Source organism: Xenopus laevis, chromosome 1S (assembly GCF_017654675.1).
Source record: "Xenopus laevis strain J_2021 chromosome 1S, Xenopus_laevis_v10.1, whole genome shotgun sequence".
NCBI classification, from domain to species: domain Eukaryota; kingdom Metazoa; phylum Chordata; class Amphibia; order Anura; family Pipidae; genus Xenopus; species Xenopus laevis.
Window position 1 is genome coordinate 77275147 of NC_054372.1, and position 23155 is coordinate 77298301.

Below are 23155 nucleotides of genomic sequence, written 5' to 3' on the forward strand. Positions count from 1 at the left end.
CTGGGTGCAAGTTTATGCCTGTCCTAAGTTTCTGCAAGAGGTTGCAAGCCATATAGCCGGGCAAATTTTCTTAGATGGACTTATAAAACAGCCTCTCCCGTTGTGAGTGTGAAATGGGATAGCTAGAGACTACATATTGCAGATATTGTAACTACAGAGAGAAAGAAAATTATATTTGTTAAATCCTTAATGCTAAACACATTGTCATTTAATTTTATATTTTTTTATGTGTATACAAAGACCTTTGTCCTGAAGCAGGGCTGCTATGACTTTGTTGAAGTGTGCTGAATCCACATGTTACTAAAATGTTTTAATCACAATATAAGGGCTGCCTTTAAACATGGCTCAAACTGTGCCGAAGCTATGATCCTAGCTAAACTAAAGCTTAATTTTAAGTATCAACAAATGTGCTGTTACTGTTCCTTTAAAGAAAAATAAGCATTGGCCGAGGGTCCACTTGTTGTTCCTAAAAAAGTAAACAGCTTGCCTCTGAGCGCATATTTTAGAAATCTGGCACTGATGCTTTTTGGATAACTAGTTTCCAACAGATTCCGTACCTGTACACAAATATGTTTTAGTTAACAACCAATAAACATGTAATACATGCAAGACAATTCTTAATATGGTAAATGTTCATTTTTTAACAAAACAGTATTTGCTCACATAAGGCTAGTAACCAGCATTCTTTCACAAAACCCAGAGAACTGAGTATATTCAACTAATATTTAACAGTACAGCAACTGCTAAGCAAATATCATCTTTATGCCTCCAGGCCTGTTACTCCTATATCAGCTGAACCACAGCTTTAGTAACACGGAAGCATTGCATCTTATCTGGTAAAAATTGTATTGTATGGAAAAAAAAAAAAACAGAAAAAACTTCTCAGCAACTTCCTTAAAGGGTTCTTTCATGCAAAAACTTTTTATCCATAATGAAAAAAAAAACATTTTCAGTGGTTTTAAAAAGTTATTTTTTTTTACTAGTGATTGCCATTGAAAGCAGTCGGATACTACTTTCAATTGCCAACACTTTTACAAATCCATTTAAACGCACAGAAAATGTGTAATTGAAATATATTGGAAAGCTGCTAAAATAACATTTTCATTCACTATGCAAAAACAGTTTTTTGGGCAGAGGTCCCCTTTTAAGCCATAATGACTATTACCTACAAGCAGATTGCTAAAGTCAAATACCAAATATATATTTTTTATAATCAGAAAGCATTGTTCACATACCCACAAACAAACACCTGTGCAGTCAGATTTCTAAAAATCAGCTGAAGGCTGAGAAAAAAAAACAAATTCTATAAATGTGCCAAACTATTGTTATACATGTATGGAATCCATTATCCAGAAACCTTATTGCTCCGAAGTACGTGGAAGACATATCCTAAAGACTTCATTTTATTAAAATTTAAAAAAAAAAAAAAAATAAAGAATTCCTTTTTCACTGTAATAATAAAATTGGAGGATCAAAACTAACATATAATTAATTCTTACTGGAGGCAAAACAATCCTGTTGGGTTTAGTTAAAGGTTAAAATTATTGTTATTATTGGCATGCAGATCCAAATTACAGAAAGACCCCCTTATCTGGAAACCCCCAGGTCCCATTCTCAATAACACATACCTGTACTGAAATAAACAGACATTGCTTCATCCATTTTATTATAATACACCTAACTGTGATATAACTCATGAGCTCTCCCTGAGTCCTGGGGGCAGCAGAAGAATGACAGCTATCTAGGAGGGAGTAATGAATCCTTACTAGAGTTTTTCTTATGAATAGATTTAAAAAACATTACTTATTTTGTAACAATTAGTTAAAAATCTGTACATACTGTATTCAACTTTCACTCCTACAGGGAAAAGTGCTACAAGTATTATCATCAGCTAGGTGCACAGCAACGATGCAAAAGAAAGTATAAAAATAGTCACATGTTCAAGTAACTTCAATGAAGTCGGCTAATTCTGTTTATACTTGATCCAGCAATAAACTGTGTACATATATTTAGCCAATAATCCTGATCAGACTGCATTCAGGCTTCAATCTTCTTGATTAAATAATATATTTGCCTTCCCCCATTTTCCCCTCCCTTGAAAACGTAAATAGAAAACTTAAAAAACAAACAAACAATATACTTGCACAATAGTGGTCACAAGTTGTATGTGCTGTTTTTGTGCAATAATGTTTGCAGAAATCTAAGAGCACCCCTAGATATTTTAGCTACAAAACACATATAAAATGGACATAGGTGACTGAAAAAGCAAATAATCAGGAGAATTCCCAAGAAAATGTAGGGATATTTTTGGTAATCACTGAGGTACAGCATATCCCTAGTCAACAAGAAGAGTGTAAAAAACAAACAGAATTATCAAAAGTATTTAATAACATTCCATTGTAGGGACCTATAGGATCTATTAGGCTCCTATAGAGTTAATCCCCTACCTTTGCTTAAGTTCTCTTTTCCCTTGTTATTGGGCCTAGCCCTTCTAACTGGTAAAGTGTAACAACTACACCGATCCTGTTTCACTTTGGTCGCTGGTCTTTGGGAGTGAGATATTCTTCCTACTGTTTGACTTGAGGAGTGACATCTGTACATGCTGCATCATCATCAAATGCTATCCTTTCTCCTCTGTGATACGCTAACTCCTACTGCAACTCCTGCGTGAGTAAACCTGTGGTCAATTGCTTTGCATATTGTTGTGCTAATAAACCATCTCACTTGTTTTCACTATCTAAAGAACCTCCTGGCGTCCATTATTCTATCTTTCACACTAATTAGCCTGTGGGTTGTAGTTTTACACCATCTTAAAGGGGAAGCTTCCATTTAGCGAAGGCTCCGCCCTGAGTGTAGTTTCACAGTGTAACCCATGCTCATACACTAGCTGGACACCCTTAACCCCTAATTGGCGGGATAGGCCAAGAAAGTGTTACACCATCTTAATATTTAGAAAGGGTTTTTACAGTGGTTATGGAATGCTCTCCCTGAATGCGTTGTACTGGCATTAACTTCAAGAAGGAGTTTGATGGCTGAAGTGAAAACACACAGGATTATTAAAAATAGTTCTTAGTACAGGTATGGGATCTATTATCCAGAATGCTCGGGACCTAGGGTTTTACGTTTAATAGATCTTTCCATAATTTGGATCTTTATGCCTTAAAGGTTAACTCCAGCTTCCAAACCAGAATTTGATAAAGAGGCCCACATAACACAGAAACCTCTAATATATCCATCACAGTTACATTTTCTATGCTGAAATCCAGCTGTTTTAACAGTTCTTCTCTTTCTGCATCATTTGAAATCCTGGCAGGGAAGGAGGGACTAAAACATGTTACAAATTGTAACAACTTCTCCACAGCTTACAGACAGCATGCAAGAACTACATAACCCACATGCATAGAACTCTGATGTTAGTTTCCTTATTGAAATCACGTGTGCAGGGAATTGTGGGTTATGTAGGATGCAGGCTAAGGACAGCTGGCTGTTGATACAAAGTAACTGTAGTCAGCCAGCTCAGAAGGAGAACAGGGGGCTAGGCTCAGGGAGCTGTCAGAAACTATTAAAAACCGTTAAAAGTCTGCATTGATGTATATTACAAAGTTGTAATAGTTGCACTGATGTATATTACAAAAGTTGCTTGAAATTATGTTTAGTTTTCAAAAAGCGTAAGTTATGTTTGTGTGGAGTACCCCTTTAAGTTAAATAAAAAATCATTTAAACATTAAATAAACCCAAAAGGCTGGTTTTGCTTCCAACAAGGACTAATTGTATGTTACTTTGGAGCAAGTACAAAGTACTGTTTTATTGTTACAGGGAAAAAGAAGAAAGTTCAAGTGATTTTGAAAGACTGAAACAGTACACTGGTTTTTAGCACCAAGCGATTCACATTATTGCCGAGGAGAAAGCTTTTAAAGGAGATAAGTTGCCCGCAGAAGCAGAGATTTATTTGTGTGTGAGTTACTGTGAGCACCATTGGGGTAGTGTGTGATACTGTACGCACCATTGGGGTAGGGACTGATAAGAATGGATAATCTCAGTAAAGCACTGTGGAATGTATTGTTGTTATATAAATAATGTAGAACAACAAAATAGGCTCCAGGTCAAAACTCTGACTCATGAAAACCCCACTGCAATTACCTTGGTCAGCTCCTTGAGACTGTGATATGCCTGGAGAAGTATATCCCTGTGCCCCATTAACCTAAGATTAGGCCATAAACTAAATTGCAAGTCCAGGAGATATTGAAAAGAATTGATTTATACAGACAAAGCAGTACTATAAGCTCCATTGTATGACTAACCGTTCTAATGCAGATATGCTGTTTCCAGGTACTACCAGTGAGACTGCATCCTTGCAAAGGCCAGGCGAAGGAATAGCAATATGATCTTCCTCCTTTAAAATTGCCATCTAAAGCTGGCCATAGATGCAAAGATCCGATCGTACGAATCATCGTACGATTGGACTTTCACATCTCCCGACCCGCCACTAACCATTCAGATCAAAGTCTTACCAGTCAGATTAGTTAAAGAACAGATCAGCAATGTTCTGCCCCTGACAGCAATCGTACGATATCTATGTCCAACCAAAGCTAGTGACAGTCTCCCACTGAAAATCGTACGATCGGCAATACACGCAGAGATATTATCGGCAGCCGACAGAAATTTTCTAACCTGTCCGATCGACCAAACGACCGATCTCCGCCGGACGAAAAATGTCGGGACTCTCCACACACGGTCCGAAAATCGTACGAATCCTCGATTCGTACGATCAGATCTTTGCGTCTATGGCCAGCTTAATGCTTAGCAATTCTCTGGAGCAAAAAAGGCATAATATTCATCACAGTACAAACAAGAGATGATTTATACACAAATGCCATGGGTTTATCCATGTATCTCTCCAGCACCAGAGAGATGAGACCAGCAGAACTCACCGTTTTGCAGGGTTGTAGAATAAAGGAAGAGCTGGATTGTACATAAAACACAGCCTCCTCCTTCTCCTCCTACTGCGGCCCAGTGTTGGGCATGCTGCATTCACTTATTCCAAACAATCACTTCCAAATAAATAGTAATTTGTTAATGTCACTTCAGACAAGAAACCAAATATAAAGATGAGGCAGATGGGCCTCTGCAACGGTACTTCAGACGCTATGACTTGGTGAGCAGCTGTCCAAGCCACTGCTGTTTTATTTCAATTAATGCTGACCAGCTAGGTCAGCCAGACCATCCCGGAAAGTCAGGAGTTGGTGCTGGTTCCAGCAGCTGCCGGTGGCCATTTTTCTAATCTTTATTCCTCCTCTCTCTTCCTGACTCATTCCGAGATCTTCCCTTCCCCCCTCCAGCTCAGGCTGTGGTGCTTAGGGACTGTATGAAAAGGGAGAAATATACACTGGCATCATAGGTTTTGGTAGGTCAGAAGAATGGGATGGCAGGCTGTCATTAAAAGTATACTAACACAATGCTAATATAATATGTTTCGTGATAATTTCCTAAACTGTGACAGCTATATAGTTCACAGGTCTATACTGCAAAAGCCAAAGGCACAAGCTTTAGTGCTTTTATGTACATGTCGCAGGCACACACTCACTTTAGGACAAAGCATAGGTTCATAAATGTGACTATATATGAGGGTTTTCATTGCTAAGCTGCCAACTTGCCTGTTTCAGTGGCAAATGTGCAGTTTTAAACGATTTTGTACCAAAATTATATTTCTTTTTTTTTTTTTTTTTAAGGTAAAGTTTATTGTTTTAACCACAAAAATAAAACAACCCAAACAGAAAATATACATTTTTCAGTGGTGATTGATTAGAATAGTTACAATTTGTGTTGGTGCAGATACAGCATCACATCTATATACATTGTTTTAGTGCCTATGTGGAAATGAGGATATAAAGCAAATAAATGTAGGTTCTATGTGTTCCAGAGAGTCTGGGTCACACCAGGCCCCCCACACTTTGTTGAATTTTTCTGGTGCCCCTCTTGTTTCATACGTTAATTTAATTAATGGAAGAGCTCCGTCTATCAGCCAGAAGGGTATGGTAAAGTCAAAAGTCAAAGTAAACTTTATTGTCGTCTCAGCAGTATACGAATACACAGTGAGACGAGACAACGTGGCTCCAGCTAGTGCATATCACAAAAAGGCACTTAGAATACACAATAAATATGTAAACATTTGAAATGTGCAATATATTAGAAGGAGTATTCCCCATCCAGTGCATAATCACTGTTTTTTTTTTAATAGAACACAAGGTAGCGTAACCAAGTTCGAGCCACGTTAGTTGGTATTAGATCATCAATCACTCCCAGTATGCAGTCCACTGTCTGTGGATTGCCCAGTTCAGTGGCTAGGGTCTCCATTAACGTAGTCCAGAATAACGGGACAGGGGGGCATTCCAGATCATGTGGATAAAGTTAGCACCTGAAAGTTTACATCAGGGGCACAGATTGCCTTGGCTTTTTCCAATTTTTTATTTTTATTTTAAAGGGTTATGTAAACTTGATGGAGAATCTTATATTGTATCAGTCTGTCCCTTATCTAGATTAAGAAACTGTAGGCCGTTTCTATTGCTTCCTCCCACATCTCATGGTTGAGGTCCGGGAATAGCCTGTGTCCATAGGAGGCAAGCCCTATCAAAGGGAGGTTTGACCGTTACCATGATGTTCTGGTATAGTCTAGACCAGGCCCGGACTGGCAATCGGTCTGTTTAGGAAAATGCCTCTCCATTTACTGCTGAAATGGGCTGCTTGTGTCTTGTGTAGTTAAATTGTAGTCGGACTCTCCGGGAGCTGCGAGAGACTGCAGCACACATGGCAATTACTGCCTCTGCTTTGCTTTTCCTTTCACACATACTCATACACATACCGAGCACTGGGAGCAGCCTTGTGTTCCTCCCTCCTTCTATTATTGGCCATTAGTCAGGGAAAGGGCAAGACCGCGTCCCTCTCATTGGCCACCAGACGGGTTGGGAGTTTCCACCCTGTTTCTGTGAAACTTGAAGCTCCAGGGGTGGGTGTGTGTGTGTGTTTGTGTGCCTGTGTGTGTATGTGCCTGTGTTTGTATGTGCCTGTGTGTTTGCGTCTGTGTGTGTATGTGTCGGTGTGTGTTTGTGTGCCTGTGTCTGTGCGTCTGTGCCTGTGTGTGTTTTTTTGTGTGCCTTTGTGTGTGTCCGCGAGTGTCTGTGTGTCCGCGAGTGTCTGTGTGTCCGCGAGTGTCTGTGTGTCCGCGAGTGTCTGTGTGTCCGCGAGTGTCTGTGTGTCCGCGAGTGTCTGTGTGTCCGCGAGTGTCTGTGTGTCCGCGAGTGTCTGTGTGTCCGCGAGTGTCTGTGTGTCCGCGAGTGTCTGTGTGTCCGCAAGTGTCTGTGTGTCCGCAAGTGTCTGTGTGTCCGCAAGTGTCTGTGTGTCCGCAAGTGTCTGTGAAACTTCAAGCTCCGGGGGTGGGGGGAAGGTAGAGAGAGAGGTCTGTATGTGTTTGTGTACCTGTATATGGGTGTGCCTGTGTGTGAGTCTGTGTGTTTTTGTGTGCGTCTGTGTGTTTTTGTTTGTGTGTCTGTGTGTTTTTGTGTGTGTGTCTGTGTGTTTTTGTGTGTTTGTCTGTGTGTGTTTGTCTGTGTGTGTGTGTTTGTCTGTGTGTGTACCTTAAAGGTGGCCATAGACGCACAGATAATATCGTACAAAACAAATTTTCGTACAATATTCGTTGCGTGTATGGTGTAAAAAGAGGCGACTGATATCTGCAGAAGACTTGGATATCGGTCGATCAGGCTGGGCGGAAAATTTTGATTGAAGGGACCCAAACATCGCCCATTGTTAGTGCTGAATCGTCAGATACAGGTAGAATTCTATTGTTTCTTCCCGTATATCTACCTGTTTATCTGACGATTCAGCTCTACACGTGTGTATTGAAACGAACGATCTTTCTTGGAAAGGTCTTTTCCAAGAAAGATCGTAATTGTTACGTCTACTGCCACCTTAAGTCTACTAGAAAATCATGTAAATATTAAATAAACCCAGTAGGCTGGTTTTGTTTCCAATAAGGATTAATTATATGTTAGTTTGGATCAAGTGCAAGGTACTGTTTTATTATTACAGAAAAAAAGGAAATCATTTTCAAAAATTTGGATTATTCGGATAAAATGGAGTCTATGGGAGAAAGCCATTCCGTAATTCGGAGCTTTCTGGATAATGGGTTTCCGGATAATGAATCCCATACCTGTATTATAATACATGTTCACATGAAAAATCAAAATATAACCTCCTCTGAGACAGACCTATGAGGTGGACACCAATATATATATATATATATTTTAACCCAATATATAAGTGTGGCTGAGTATAAGAGCATTGTGTGTTTACATGTGGGCTGCTTTGATTTTTTTTTTTTTTGCCTGGGCTGCTTTTTACTCCCAGTCCTGCTCTGGTCTAGACAGTAGTTTAGCAGGGGAGGGGTGGTAGTATCCTCTATATTGACAGTGGACATTGTTGGGGTAAGAGTGTGGAACTGTGCCTGAAAGGCATGAAAAGTACCTATAGAGTTGGATTTGTTGACCAGGAAGACACTCTTGTAAGTCTTGGAATGTGGGAAACTGCTTGTTTGAAAGTCAGACAGCTTTTTTAGGGGTATGCAAATCCAGTACCAGAAGTCAGGCAAGTCATGTAGGTGAGGAAGTAGTGAGTTGCCCCACAGGGAAAGGTTGGGTGTCAGGTGTTGTACCATATGGCCTAGAAGTTTTAGCACCATAGACAATGCTTTGTGCAGGGTGGCTAGAATGCTTGGCAGACTCGTCATGTCAGAAGTATGTCTGTAGGGGTAGGTACCAAGGCTCAGAATAGAGTGGAGGATGGGGGTTTAGAGGATCATGTTGGGATTGTAGGGGTTGGGAGAGAAACACCATTGCAAATAGTAGATCTGGGAGGCCAGGTAATAGAGGTAGAAGTGTGAAGGCCAGTCCACGTTTTATAATAGGGGCCGTCAGTCTTTCCCATGATATACGTGGGGTCTTCTTGGCCCAAATAAATGGAAGTATATAAGTTTCCTAAAAAAGGAACGGAGAATGGTGAATGGGGTGTTATGGAATACGTACAGAAGTTTAGGTAGGTAGATCATTTTACACGACCCCATAGTGTCAGTGGGAGATTAACCCAGTGTATAAGGGTACCACAAAGAGAGTCAATGAATGGGTCTAGATTGTGTTGTATAAAAGGAGTGTGGGTCGGTCTGTATATGAACGTCAAGGTATTTGAATGAGTTGTCCCACTTCAGGCGTAGGCCCCGGGGTGGTAGTGCTGGGGGATTAGAGTCAATGGTGTAGAGTTGTGACTTCTCAGCCCAGGATATTTCCCAAAGTTCTGGACTGTGGCCAGAAGAGCGGAGAGAGAGTCTTCTGAGTCAGCTAGGTATAGAAGGATATCATCTGCAAAGAGGGACACCTTTTTGGTATTGTTAGCATATTGGAGCCCTTGTATGGAAGAATAATCATGTATCAGAATGGCTAGGGGTTCGATTGCCAAGATGAAGAGGACAGGGGAGAGGGAGCAGCCTTTTCTAGTTCCTCTTTCAAGCTGGGAAGGTTTAGAGATGACATTGTTCACTCTAATTCTGGCCATTGGAGACTTGTAGAGTAGTTTAACCCAATGTATAAATCTATTTTTGACACCAAATTACCTGCCAGAGGTAGTCCCACTCCTCTGAGTCAAAGACTTTTTCTGAGTCAAGGGAGACTACTGTTCTAGTGTTGCTGTTGGTCTGGGATATTTGAAGGGTTGTAAAGAGGGGTGGGGTCCTGCCCTGTTTTGGGGATAACTATTATGAGGGCTTCTAGAAATTATGGTGGCAGGGACCAGCAGTCCCAAGCAGCCTGAAAAGTTTCAAGCAGATGTGGAGACACTTACTCATCTAAGGACTTTTACCAATCTGAGGGGAGCCCATTTAATACTGGGGTCTTGTTGAAGGGCAGGGCTTTTATTGCCTACCTCACCTCCTCAATGGTGATGAATGCATCCAGCCAAGGACTCTCTGCTGGAGATAGTTTAGGTATGGCTATGGAATCTAAGAATGGAGTCAGCTATTAGGGATTTCCAGTCAGGCATGCAACGGTTAATGATCATTTGGTCTAGCAGCCAATCCTAGTGCACGGGAGGTTTTTTAAGGTCTGTGATCACCTGACCTTTTAGCCTGAACAATAGTCTTTTGTAAGAGTTGGTTGGTACTGAGCGGAGCTCCGTAGAACATAAATCTTTCTGTTATATGATAAGCCGAGCGGCTAAAATCCAAGTTCATTTTCAGCGTGTTGCTGCCTTTAAGTTTTCCGGGAGATACTTTGTTGCTGAATCCAGCAGAAACCTTGTTACAAGTACAAGGTCTGACTGAATACTTTGTTGGGCGGGTTGTTTGTAGCAAGCCGTACAGGCATTTTCTAGTGCAGCCACTTCCTTCTGTACAGAGCGGTGATTAGGAGGGAAGCCATAAATCTTACCGGACTTGTATTCGAGCGGTGCTCCGTCGCGGAGTTCTGTTCAGCTGCCTTAACAGTTTCTCTCCTCAGTGTGCTCCCTGCCATCGGGTCCTAGTAAACAAGGGTAGAACCTACCGAATAGTGATGGGCGAATTAATTCGCCAGGCGCGAATTCACGAAAAAAAAATTTCCGAAAAAACGGGCGCCGGCGTCAAAAACGAGCGCCGGCATCGAAAAAAGCGGGCGCCGGCGTCAAAAACGGGCGCCGGCGTCAAAAACGAGACGCCGGCGCCGTTTTGCGAATTTTACGCCGTTTCGCGAAAATCTTGCGAAATTCACGACTTTCTTGCAAAATTCGCAAATTTTCCGGCAAAGCAAAACGGCGCAAATTCGCCCATCACTACTACCGAGCTGTAACATCAGCAGTGGTGTGGTGCAAGAGGTGGAGGAGCTAGAGAGATGTGTAGTATTTAGTAAATGCCTCAGCTATCAATTGCGGTTTGTGTACCATAGTGCCACTCGCGGTCAGAATTCTTGGTATGGCTGTGGAGGCCTGTTGTTGTTTCTCCAGTATGGCAAGTATTCTACTGTTTTTGTTGCCTTGATCAAAGATTTGCTGTGAACTGTAATGTAGGGCTTTTTTGTGGTGAAAGTGTTTTCTCTAGTTAAGGCTGCATCAGCCCAACCAACCTGCTCATACGTATCTATGGATAGTGAGCTGAAGTGGAGCGGTTTGGGCTCAAGCAGTCTTATCTCTGCTTCTTCAACTCCTTCTTTGGCATCTTCCCTAGTTTGGGCAATGAGTGTGATGAGAGAGCCCCAAGTGGCAGCCTTAAAGGCTTCCCACACCATGTCTTGTGAGGTAGACCCTTAGTTGTTTTCCCAATATTCTTGGCAAGTTTTTTAGTGTGATTCAGCTATGTCTGGGTTCTTAATCCAGAGAGGGGTTAGGCGCCACAGCTTGTTTGGGGGTCGGGGGAGCCACTGTAGTGTCATTTGGAGGGGGAATGATCGGATAGGGACCGAGGTAGATAGGAGATTTGTTGCACCAGAGGAAGTACCTCAGGTGTTGACTAGGTCTATCTGGTATGGTAGAAAGTGACAACAGTAGGCCTTAGTGTCAGGGTGCTTCCATCGCCACACATCAGAGAGACCTAGAGCCTTTGCCCAGTGTGTTAGGCATGTGGGGCCATAGTGGTGAAATGTAGCCTATCGCTAGACAGGTCCATATCCCCCATTATGCATGTTGGTGCAGGAGGCAGGTCAACAAGTTTTTTTCCCCTATGAGTTCTAATAGAGCAATATTAAATGGAGGTGGAGCGTACAAGTTCACCACCGTCAAGGGATTATTTGCAATAAGGCAAGCCATTATAATATGTCTGCCATACTGGTCCTTATTAGTTTGATCAATTCAAAGGGGAAATGTTATCCTTATAAAGATAGAAACTCCTCTGGAGTGAGTTGAAAATGAGGCATGGAAAGCCCACCCCACCCATAGATTCTTGAGGGCGAGAACTTTCTGGCCCACTAAATGGGTCTCCTGTAGGAGCAGGATGGAGGGTGGATACTGTTCAGGTATGTCCACATAAGGCTGCACTTGTATCTGGAAAGTCCCCAGACATTCCAGGACATAAAGCTATAGGACGCCATTTGTGTGAAGGGGGAGGGGCATTATAACTGGACGACTGCGTCCTGCACCAGGATAAGCATCAATCACATAGTAGCAATTAAGTAAATACAAGAAAAAACAGAAACAACCAATCACATCATTTACCCCATTACCCACCCCCCAAAATTATTTGCCCAAAACCAACCCCTTTCACACCCTGCCCAACCTCCCAACTTGGCAGGCTGGAGCCTGTTAAATTTCCCCACTATCCATATAGGACCAGCAAACATTTAAATGGAATCAGCATCTGGGGCTGGCCCAAGGGTTCTGGCCGAACCTCTGTTCCAGCTAGGCATTGGATTCTTCAGGTAAAGAAAACAGCTTTGGGGCCATCCACTATTCTCAGTTTGGCTGGATACAGCATCGCGTATTTCAATTGGAGGTCTCTCAATCTGTGTTTCACTTCCGTAAATGTGTTGCGATTCCTTTGTAGGGTTGAAGAGTAATCAGGGTCTGCCTGATATTTGTTGCGTAAGCTGCCGAATCTGGTCAGGAACTGGATTGCAGGTGTCTTCATGTTCTTAGACACAAGCCTCCATGTTATTTACTCTTTCTCTGACTGTTTGGAGATCCGCCCTTAATAGAGATACGTTGACTTTTAACTCTTCAATCTGAGTTGAAAGGGCTGTTTGTGATTCTGCTATGGCTGTAAGCAGGAACTGCACTCACGTGTCTTGTTGGATGGCCATGGGCGGGGGGGACTCGGGTCCTTCGTCTACCCCTTTCCATTTCCCTTGGTGGGGATGTGGCCACCTTTTCAGGCTTTTTGGCAAATTGCACCACAGTCTTTTGTTTGGAACCGTATTTACCCATGAGGAGGGCAGATTAATGCTGGTGTGCAGGGTGTCGCTGAGTGGATGCTGTTTCACAGTGGTTTGTGGGTGCCACAGAAGAGTTAGCCTGACATAAAGAATGCAAGGTAGGTATTTACCCTGGTGGTAGGGCTGTGCATTGCAGGGTGTTGTAGCTCTCTGTAACACTTGTGTGTTGGTCTGTGGCAGTGAAAGGGTTAAATTTGCAGGGGGGGCAAACAATGCTGCCACAGATGAGTCCCAGTGAGGAGAGCTATATTTACTCTCCTCACTTTCCCCCAATCTCCAGCAAGACCCCAGGGAGGGCAGCTGTGTGTATTGCCACACAGATGAAGGCTTTTGTGGCAGAGGGGGCGCCCCTGAGATTGGTGGGAGGTAGACTTGGCGGTTGGAGCCTCTCTAGGGGTCCTACCTTAGATCCTTAGACTGGCCTGCAGCGCGGACCTACAGTACACGAGACTGCGGCTTCACTCCAGTAGTATGTCGCGGCTGGAACTTTGCAGTCAGCAGTAGCCTGAGGCTGGCTCCTTTGCGGATTGGCTGTTGCCAAGGTCCACAGGTCCCTCAGACTACTGTAGATTCACATTTTAATCCCAGGAGCACCCCAGAGTCCATCTAGGACTCTGCCCCCCCCCCAAAAAACTAATTATACTAATTATATTTCTAAGTAGAGAGTAAGTAGGAAATGTTTTGGCTATATTGAAGTAAGGGAAAGTAAAAGAATGCCTTGCAGTTTGAGAAACACTGGCCTAGGCCAACATTTGCAGTCATAAGTGCTAAACTAACCCAATGCACAGAAATCACCCAAAATGTTTGTCATGCCATATCCTTACTATTTACAATATTCCTTTTGGAATATTAGCCATTTGAGTAACAGGTGATAAAACTGTTGGGGGATTGTCGTGGCCCTTACAAACATTGTTTAGTAACAAGTAAAAACACTGCATTTTACTTCCACAACCCAGGGGTCACCGTTGATTCTGTTTCATCTTACTCTTAAACTTCTAGTAAATAAATGTTAAGGAAATGTTTACAAAATGTTCCCAACAGATTGAAATGTTGTCCACCATTGAGTTAATTTTGAGTATGATGTAGAGAGTGATATTCTGAGACAATTTGCAATTTGTTTTCATTTTTTATTATTTGTGGTTTTTGAGTTATTTAGCTTTTTTATTTGGCAGCTGTCTAGTTTGCAATTTCAACAATCTGGTTGCTAGGGGCCAAATACCCCTACCACCATTGATTTGAATAAGAGACTGTGATATGAATAGGAGAGGGCCTGAATAGAAAGATGAGTAATAAAAAGTAGAAATAACAAAAAAATGCATAGCTTTACAGAGCATTTGTGTTTAGATGGGGTCAGTGACTCCCATTTTGAAAACTGTAAAGAATCAGAAGAAAAAGGCAAATAGTGAAAAAACTACAAAAACTAGAAAACGAAGAGCTGTTGAAAAATTGCTTAGAACTAGTCATTCTATAACATACTAAAAGATAGCTTAAAGGGGAACTCCACACAAACATGAATTAAGCTTTTTGAAAAGTAAACATAATTTTAAGCAACTTTGCAATATACATCAATTAAAAAATGTTATTTTTAATGGTTTGGAACAGTTCCCTTAGCCTAGTCCCCTGCTGTCCTGCTGATCTGTCTGACTACTTTGCTGAGCTGGCTGAATATTGTTACTTTGTATCAGCAGCCATTAGTCCTTAGTCTGCATCCTCCAAACCCCACGATTCCCTGCACACGTGATTTCAATACAGATACAGAACATTACAGTGCAATGCATTGTGGGTTATGTAGTTACTGCATGCTGTCTGTAAACTGTGGAGAAGTTGTTACAATTTGTAACATCAGTGTTTAGTCCCCCCTTCCCTGCCAGGATTTCAAATGATGCAGAAAGAGAAGAACTGTTAAACAGCTGGATTTCAGCATAGAAAATGTCATTTATTCATACTTTAAAAAAAAAAAAAAAAACAGTACCTGTGATGGGTATATTAGCGGTTTCTGTGTTATGTGGGCCTCTATCAAATTTTGGTTTGGAAGCTGGAGTTTACCTTTAAAGGTGAACCACCCCTTTAAAGACTTTTTCGGGATATAGCCTCATTTAATTTGTCTTGCAGACATCTGCTAAGAACATATCACAGTCAGCTGACCAAGAAAGAACATCAGGAAACAAAGGGGGAAGAAAAGCTCTTAACATCCCTGTCAGCATTTTCAGCTGGTCAGCTGAACAGATGTCAGACAGAAGCTGTTTTCATCTAAGGCAGACACAGTATGAACGCTTTACCCAGTGTAAAGTATGCAAAACATTAACATTAACTGAATGTATGTTATTTAAAATAATATGTTTTCTATAAACATGAAAATAATTTTAGTGGAAATAGAATATTTAACAGATTTTATCTGACCTAACAAATAAGAAATAATTCCAAATTCTCCTCCAGGCACAGAGGTGGGGCAGGCAATATATGATTACCATCTCAGATATTTAAACACCTTTATAAGAGGTATGGATATTCTAATGAAAAAAATAATTTGTGTTTAATTTGTAAAGAACTTTCACTATGCAGCTTTTTATGTGTAGACGACAGGTCTGCTTTGACAGAGTTTTTAATCAATACGTGAATGTCACTAGACAAAACAACGTGCCTTTCATTCACTCTGAATGGGAGAGAAATTTGTAAAGTTTACATTACTAAATTGCTGGGGAAATAATGCCATAAAGCTCCCTATTTGCCATTATCCTTATAGTTAGTATGAAATTGCTAAATGTGCTAACCCGGGTGCTGGCACACGTGGCACATTTTGGTGTAGAAATACAAACTTTTACATTTCATTGCAAAATTCATAACATACGCCTGCACCCGGCCAACACAATTTTTGGATGAAGGTAGGACAGAAGGCTAATGCATTGTAGGGGCTGGTCCTCGACTGGCATATTTCTGCAGGCCAATTTTCAGCCCTGTGTGGCATTACCCATATCCTCAAATCCCTAGTTGCTTCTGCAACACATATACATCAGTGTTTCGATGGCTCAAATCATGACAGAACTTAAGCGTAATAATCATTAGCAGAGGTCTGGAGTGAATGCACGTACCCATATTATTGTTATAGGTTGTTGTATTTTATTGTCTAACACAATATCTCAAGTTTTAAGATGGATTAAAACTGCTAAATATCAAATTATAATGCACTGAACAAAGTCAGTGAATCCAAATGTATATACGTAGAATGAGTGGATGTTAAAAAAAAGGAAAGGTTTACAAGCAGCTTGTTTTAAGAATTCTAAAAGAAATAAAAAATAATAAATTTTTCAGCTTCAGTAACACGGAAGCATTGCATCATATCTAGTCCAAATCTTATTGCATGGAAAACAAAAAAAAACAAAAAAAACTTCTCAGCAAATTCCTTAAAAGGTTCTTTCATGCAAAAACTTTTTATCCATATTGAAAGAAAAAAAACATTTTCAGTGGTTTTAAAGTTATTTTATTATAAGTGATTGTTGCCATTGAAAGCAGTTGGATACTACTTTCAATTGCCATCACTTTTACAAATCCATTTAAAAGCACAGAAAATGTGTAATTGAAATATATTGGAAAGCTGCTAGAATAAAATTTTCATTCACTATGCAAAAACAGTTTTTTTGTGCAGAGGTCCCCTTTTAAGCCATAATGACTATTACCTACAAGCGGATTGCTAGAGTGAAATATATATATTTTTTTATAATCAGAAAGCATTTGTTCACATACCCACAAACAAACACTTGTGTAGTCAGATTTCTAAAACTAGCTGAAGACTGAGAAAAAAACCTCTGAAATTCTATAAATGTGCCAAACTATTTTTATACATATATGGAATCCATTATCCAGAAACCTTAATGCTCCGAAGTACGGGAAGGGCATCTCCTAAAGACTCCATTTTATTCAAATTAAAAAAAAAAAAAGAATTCCTTTTTCACTGTATAATAAAACCGGAGGATCTAAACTAACATATAATTAATTCTTACTGGAGGCAAAACATTCCTGTTCGGTTTAATTAAAGGTTAAAATTATTGTTATTATTGGCATGGAAATCCAAATTACAGAAAGACCCCCTTATCTGGACAACCCCAGCTCCCAATAACTCACGAGCTCTCCCTGAGTCATGGGGGCTGCAGAAGAATGACAGCTGTCTACAAGGGAGTAAAAGATCCTTACTAGAGTTTTTCTTATGAATAGATTTAAAACCATTACTTATTCTGTAACAATTAGTTAAAAATGTATACATACTGTATTCAACTTTCATTCCTACAGGGAAAAGTGCTACAAGTATTATCATCAGCTAGGTGCCCAGCGATAATGCAAAAGAACGTCTAAAAATAGTCACATGTTCAAGTAACTTCAGGGAAGTCAGCTAATTCTGTTTATACTGGATTCAGCAATAAACTGTGTATATATATCTACACAATAATCCTGATCAGACTGCATTCAGGCTTTAATCTTCTTGATTAAATAATATATTTGCCTTCCCCCCTTTTCCCCAAAAGTATATTTGCACAATAGTGGTCACAAGTTGTATGTGCTGTTTTTGTGCAAGAATGTTTGCAGAAATCTAAGAGCATCCATAGATATTTTAGCTACAAAACACATATAAAATGGACATAGGTGACTGAAAAAGCAAATAATCAGGAGAATTCCCAAGAAAATGTAAGGATATTTTTGGTAATCACTGAGGTACAGCATATTCCTAGTCAACAAGAAGAGTGTAAAAAACTAAAACAGAATTATCAAAAGTATTTAACGTATTCATTTTAACATTAAATAAACCTAAAAGGCTGGTTTTGCTTCCAACAAGGATTAATTATATGTTAGTTTGGAGCAAGTACAAGGTACTGTTTTATTATTTCAGGGAAAAAGAGGAAAGTTCAAGCGATTTTGAAAGACTGAAACAGCACACGGGTTTTATTCACCTAATTGCCGAGGGGAAAGCTTTTACAGGAGATAAGTTGCCCACAGAAGCAGAGATTTATTTGTGTGTGTGTGTTACTGTAAGCACCATTGGGGTAGTGTTTTATACTGTACGCACCATTGTGGTAGGGACTGATTTTAAGGATGGATAATCTCTGTAAAATACTGTGGAATATATTGTTGTTATATAAATAATGTAGAACAACAAAATAGGTTCCAGGTCAAAACTCTGACTCATGAAAACCCCACTGCAATTACCTTAGTCAGCTCCTTGTGACCTTGCAGAAGCATATCCCTGTGCCCCACTAACCTAAGATTAGGCCATAAACTAATTTGCAAGTCCAGGAGATATTGAAAAGAATTGCTTTACACAGATAAAGCAGTACTATAAGTTCCATTGTATGACTAACCATTCTAATGCAGGTATGCTGTTTCCAGCTATTACCAGTGAGACTGCCTCCTGGCAAAGGCCAGGGGAAGAAATAGTAATATGATCTTCCCCCTTTAAAATTGCCATCTAATGCTTAGCAATTCTCTCAAGCAAAAAAGGCATAATATTCATCACAGTGCAAACAAGAGATGATTTATACACAAATGCCATGGGTTTGTACATGTATCTCTCCAGCACCAGAGAGAGGAGACCAGCAGAACTCACCATTGTGCAGGGTTGCATAATAAAGGGAGAGCTGGATTGCACACAAACACAGCCTGCCCTCTTCCTCCTCCTCCTACTGTGGCCCAGCGTCAGCATGCTGTATTCACTTATTCCAAACAATCGCTTCCAAATCGGTCGTTCACCAAAGAAAAATCTTTGCGTCTATGGGGACCTTAAGCTCCATTGTATGACTAACCGTTCTAATGCAGATATGCTTTTTCCAGCTACTACAAGTGAGACTGTATCCTAGCAAAGGCCAGGGGAAGGAATAGTAATATGAACTTCCCCCTTTAAAATTGCCATCTAATGCTTAGCAATTCTATCGAGCAAAAAGGCATCATATTCATCACAGTACAAACAAGAGATGATTTATACACAAATGCCATGGGTTTGTCCATGTATCTCTCCAGCACCAGAGAGATGAGACCAGCAGAACTCACCGCTGTGCTGGGTTGCAGAGTAAAGGGAGAGCTGGATTGTACACAAGCACAGCCTGCCCTCTTCCTCCTCCTTCTGTGGCCCAGCGCCGGGCATGATGTATTCACTTATTCCAAACAATCTCTTCCAAATAAATAGTAAATTGTTAATATGTCACTTCAGACAAGAAACCAAATAGAAAAATGAGGCAGATGGGCCTCTGCTACCGTACTTCAGACGTTGTGACCTATTGAGCAGCTGTCCGAACCACTGTTGTGCTAGCTGTTGCTTCCATTAATGCTGACCAGCCAGGTCAGCTAGAACATCCCGGAAAGTCAGGAGTTTGTGCTGGTTCCAGCAGCTGCCAGTGGCCATTTTTCTAATCTTTATTCCTCCTCTCTCTTCCTGACTCATTCTAAATCTTCCCTTCCCCCCCTCCAACACAGGTTGTGGTGCTTAGGGACTGTATGAAAAGGGAGAGATATACACTGGTCTCATAGGTTTTGGTAGGTTAGAAGAATTGGATGGCGGGAGTACCAGGCTGTTATGAAAAGTATACTAACACAATCCTAATATAATATGTTCCGTGATAATTTCCTAAACTGTGACAGCTAAATAGTTCACAGGTCTATACTGCGGAAGCCAAAGGCACAAGCTTTAGTGCATTTATGTACATGTCGCAGGCACACATTCACTTTAGGACAAAGCATAGGTTCATAAATGTGAAGTACATATGAAGTTTTCATTGCTAAGCTGCCAACTTGCCTATGTTTTAGTGGCAAACATGCAGTTTTAAAAGATTTTGTACCAAAATTATATTTCTTTTTTTTTTTAAAGGTAAAGTTTATTGTTTTAACCACAAAAATAAAATAACACAAACAGAAAATAATAGGCATTTTTTAGTTGTGATTGATTATAATAGTTATAATTTGTGTTGGTGCAGATACAGCATCATGTCTATAACCGACACTGTTAACAACAGTTTTTAGTGCCTGTGAGGAAATGAGGATATAAAGCAAACATGTAGGTTCTATGTGTTCCAGAGAGTCTGGGTTACACCAGGCCCCCCACACTTTTTTGAATTTTTCTGGTGCCCCTCTTGTTTCATACGTTAATTTAATGAATGGAAGAGCTCCGTCTATCAGCCATCTCCAGAAGGATATGGTAGGAACGCTATTCCCCATCCAGTGCATGATTACTGTTTTTTTTGCATAGAACATAAGGGAGCATAACCGAGTTCTAGCCACTTTGGTTGGTATTAGATAATCAATCACTCCCAGTAAGCAGTCCACTATCTGTGGAGTGCCCAGTTCAGTGGCTAGGGTCTCCATTAACTTGCTCCAGAATAACTGGACTGGGGGGCAGGACCAAATCATGTGGATAAAGTCAGCACCTGGAAGTTTACAATGGAGGCACAGATCATCTTGGCTTTTTCTAATGTTTTTTTAGTTTGAGGGGTTATATTATAATAATAATTTAGTTTGATGGAAAATCTTATATTGTATTAGTCTGTCCCTTATCAAGATTAAGAAACTGTAGGCCGTTTCTATTGCATCCTCCCACATCTCATGGTTGAGGTCCGGAATAGCCTTTGTCCATAGGAGGCAGGCTCTATCAAAGGGAGGTTTGACCATTACCATGATGTTCAGGTATAGTCTAGACAGTAGTTTAGCAGGGGAGGGGTGGTAGAAAGTATCCTCTATATTGACCGTGGACATTGTTGGGGTAAGAGTGTGGAACTGTGCCTGAAAGTCATGTCTGAGCTGGAAGTACCTATAGAGTTGGATTTGTTGACCGGGAAGATGCTCCTGTAAGTCTTGGAATATGGGAAACTGCTCATTTGGAACTAAGTCAGACAACTTTTTTTTAGGCCTAGGCAAATCCAGTACCCGAAGTCAGACAGGTCATGTAGGTGAAGAAGTAGTGAGTTTCCCCAAATGGAAAGGTTGGGTGACAAGTGTGGTACCGGATGGCCTAGGAGTTTTAGCACCATAGACCATGCTTTGTGCGGGGTGGCGAGAGTGCTTGGCAGAGTTGTCATGTCAGAAGGATGTCTGTATGAGGTAGGCACCAAGGCTCACAATCGAGTGGAGGATGGAGGATCATGTTGGGATTGTAGGGGTTGGGAGAGAAACATCATTGAAAATAGTAGATCTGGGAGGCCAGGTAATAGAGGTAGAAGTGTGGGAAGGCCAGTCCACCTTTTATAATAGGGGCCGTCAGTCTTTCCCTGGATATACTTGGGGTCATCTTGGCCCAAGTAAATGGAAGTATAATTTTGTTAAATTTCCTAAAAAAGGAATACATACAGAAGTTTAGGTAGGTAGATCATTTCGATGATATTTACATGCCCCCATAGTGTCAGTGGGAGATTAGCCCAATGTTTAAGGGTACCGGAAAGAGTCAATGATTGGGTCTAGATTGTGTTGTATAAAGGAGTGTGGGTCTGTCTGTATATGAACGCCCAGGTATTTGAATGACTTGTCCCACTTCAGGCGTAGGCCCGGGGGTGGTAGTCCTGGGGGATTAGGGTCAATGGTGTAGAGTTGTGACTTCTCAGCCCAGAATATTTCCCAAAGTTCTGGACTGTGGCCAGAAAAGCGGAAAGAGAGTCATCTGAGTCACCTTGATATATAAGGATATCATCTGCAAAGAGGGACACCTTTTTGGTATTGTTAGCATATTGGAGCCCTTGTATGTAAGAACAATAACGTATCAGAATGGCTATGGGTTCGATTGCCAATGTGAAGAGGACAGGGGAGAGGGGGCAGCCTTGTTTAGTACTTCTTTCAGGATGGAAAGCTTCAGATATAACATTGTTCACTTTTGGCAGTTGGAAACTTGTAGATCAGTTTAACCCAATGTATAAATCTATTTCCGAAACCAAATTTGTGGAGTACCTACCAGAGATAGTTCCACTCCCCCGAGTCAAAGACTTTTTCTGAGTCAAGGGAGACTACTGTTCTAGTGTTGCTGTGGGATATTTGAAGGTTTGCAAAGAGGGTTGGGGGTTTGGGGGTATTGGGTATTATGTGGGCTTCTAGAAAATTATGGTGGCAGGGACCCGCAGTCCCAAGCAGCCTGAAAAGTTTCAAGGAGATGGGGGAGAGACTAACTCATCTAGGGACTTTAATCTGGGGGAGGCCCATCTAATCCTAGGGTCTTGTTGGAGGGCAGGGCTTGTATTGCCGACCTCACCTCCTCAATGGTGATGAGTGCGTAAAGCCAAGTTTAGATATGGCTATGGAATCTAAGAACTGAGTCAGCTGTGGTGTGTTGCAAGAGGTGGAGGAGCTAGTGAGATTTGTATTATTTGGTTAATGCTTCAGCTACAGCTATCAATTGCGGTTTGTGTACCAGTGCCATTCGTGGTCAGAATTCTTGGTATGACTGTGGAGGCCTGTGGTTGTTTCGCCAGTATGGCAAGTATTCTACTGTTTTTGTCTCCTTGATCAAAGATTCGCTGTGAACTGTAAAGTAAGGCTTTTTTGTGGTGAAACTGTTTTCCCTAGTTAAGGCTGCTTCAGCCCAACGCACCTGCTCAGTGTTGGACTGGCCCATCGGGATACGAGGAAAACTCCTGGTGGGCCCAGGTGTCAGTGAGCCCACTTGCTTCTAACCATTTAGCCTATTTCATGGTCATTCCCTATATCCTTATTGGAAAAAAGTGTACTAATGGAAGAATATAGTAAGTAGACATAAAAGACTAATAGAATTGAGAGAAAAAAGAGGTTGAGTGTGGAGAGGAGGAATAGTAGTTTGGAAAGTGGGCCCAAGGTGTAAGGCATCCCAGTCCAACACTGCACCTGCTCATACGTATCTATGGATAGGGAGTTGAAGTGGAGCTGTTTGGTCTCTAGCAGTCTTATCTCTGCTTTTTCAACTCCTTCTTTGGCAGCTTCCCTAGTTTGGGCAATGAGTGTGATGAGAGAGCCCCGGGTGGCAGTCTTAGAGGCTTCACACACCATGTCTTGTGAGATAGACCTTGAGTTTATTTCCCAATATTCTTGGCAAGTCTTTTAGTGTGATTCAGCTATTTTTGGATTCTTAAACCAGAGAGGGCTTAGGTGCTACAGCTTATTTGTGGGTCAGGGGTTTGTTTGTGTCATTTGGAGGGGGGAATGATCGGATAGGGACCATGGTAGATAGGAGATTTGTTGCACCAGAGGAAGTACCTCAGGTGTTATCAGGGCTAGGTCTATCTGGG

General features: G+C 41.1%; 1 protein-coding gene across 6 annotated transcripts in view; it reads right to left on the bottom strand.

Moving 5' to 3' along the window:
• LOC108704099 (WD repeat and FYVE domain-containing protein 3) overlaps positions 1 to 23155 on the bottom strand; it is a 453243-nt gene that overhangs the window by 405635 nt on the left and 24453 nt on the right. For 2 of the 6 annotated variants that reach the window (XM_041579762.1, XM_041579763.1), the window contains exon 1: positions 18972 to 19387. The exons of 1 other annotated variant lie outside the window; for it this stretch is intronic. The gene's annotated coding sequence lies outside the window, so the exon portion shown is untranslated. Of the gene's footprint in view, positions 1 to 4931; positions 6118 to 18971; positions 19389 to 23155 lie in introns of those variants that run through there. 3 more of the 6 variants (XM_041579766.1, XM_041579767.1, XM_041579764.1) reach the window with 3 other exon arrangements.